Raw genomic sequence first — 1,495 nt, 5'->3', positions numbered from 1 at the left:
TCAGCTGGGGGGAGGATGGAGGCACTTGACTGGGTTGTGGGTTAAATGATGCTCCCATGCTGTTTGGTGAGCTGTGCTGTGTGCGCCTAATGATGACATCAGAGTTAGTGAGGGTCTTGTACAGCATCAGACACTCTAGTCTGTTGAGTATTTACTGTTATTTTTGTGAGCTTTAAAGAAGAAGAAAATACCTTGCAGCATGACAATAATAAACCATGAAACCCTGTCCATTCTGTTTTCTGTTTTTCAGTGACTGGTTGTCGCCCCCCCACCATCCCGCCACCTCTTCCTCCTCCTCCTCCTCCTCTTCCAAGATGAACTGGGGTGGGTTGCAGTCCCTCCTCAGCGGGGTGAATAAATACTCCACGGTGTTCGGTCGCGTACGGCGTCGGTTGGCTCTCCATGGTCTTCGTGTTCCGCATCTTGGTGTTTGTGGTGGCCGCTCAGCGCGTCTGGGGAGACGAAGTAAGGACTTCGTCTGTAAACAGGCAGCAGTGCGTCAACCGTCTGTTACGACCACATCTTCCCCATCTCACACATCCGCCTGTGGGCCCTACAGCTCATCTTCGTCACCTGTCCGTCTCTGATGGTTGTGGCCACGTCAAGTTGGCTGAGGAGAAGGATTCCAAGACTGCAAATGCATGAAGGGTCGCATGTTGCAAATAGGGAAGAAGAGAGGAGGCCTGTGGTGGACCTATCTGGTGAGATACTACATGTACTGTACACACACACCAGACAACAAATACTGTAAACACAACAAACAAACAACACACACTACATACTGTACAAACACACACACCAGACACCACTAACTATACTGTACACAACACCAGACAACACTAACATACTGTAACAACACACCAGACAACACTACACTACCCTCGCACACCACCGAGCAACACATACACAACACAGCACACATGACTAACCCACGACCGTCACCCGGCCCAACCAACCGGATTGGGAACAAACCGACATAAAACTATGACATGGAAGACTACGTATAGGACACAAGGGACAGCACCGAACAACCTACAGTACTGTACCAAGGCAACCAGACCCACTAAATACTAGTATAAAGCAACCACAGCAGTACAGCCGCACTACATACTTGTAAAAAAAAGAAGAACGCACCATGAATGGTGTTGTTTGCTAAACCGAGACAAACACAACAACTACTGTATGGCTGCCCAGCGGAGGACAGGACTGTAACTCACCAATCTGCCTCCAGCGGGAGAAAAAGCTAAGAGAACAACACGAAGCTGCGATTAACTAAAATTAAACTGTGGCACATACAATAGCCTTCAGAACATAAGAGCATATTCCACAAATCCTTCAAACAACATTATAATTCATACAAGAATTTGAAAATATAAAAGATGAAGAAAAATTTAAATATTTATTGGGTGAAAAGCCAAAATGCTTTCATGCCGCAGCCAATATGTCCCTACCTCCACAAGCCTCGAGGACAGCCAGTGCAAATAGCAAATGTAAT

The 1,495-nt window shown here is 46.8% G+C and overlaps 1 pseudogene; it reads left to right on the top strand.

Moving 5' to 3' along the window:
* The first annotated feature begins 253 nt into the window (after window positions 1-253).
* The window catches only part of LOC111968347 (gap junction beta-4 protein-like), a 4,174-nt pseudogene continuing 2,932 nt past the window's right edge, over window positions 254-1,495 (top strand).

Source organism: Salvelinus sp. IW2-2015, linkage group LG9 (assembly GCF_002910315.2).
Source record: "Salvelinus sp. IW2-2015 linkage group LG9, ASM291031v2, whole genome shotgun sequence".
Taxonomy (NCBI): Eukaryota; Metazoa; Chordata; class Actinopteri; order Salmoniformes; family Salmonidae; genus Salvelinus; species Salvelinus sp. IW2-2015.
The sequence above is the reverse complement of the archived record's forward strand: the minus strand, read 5'-3'. Positions and strand labels throughout refer to the sequence as shown.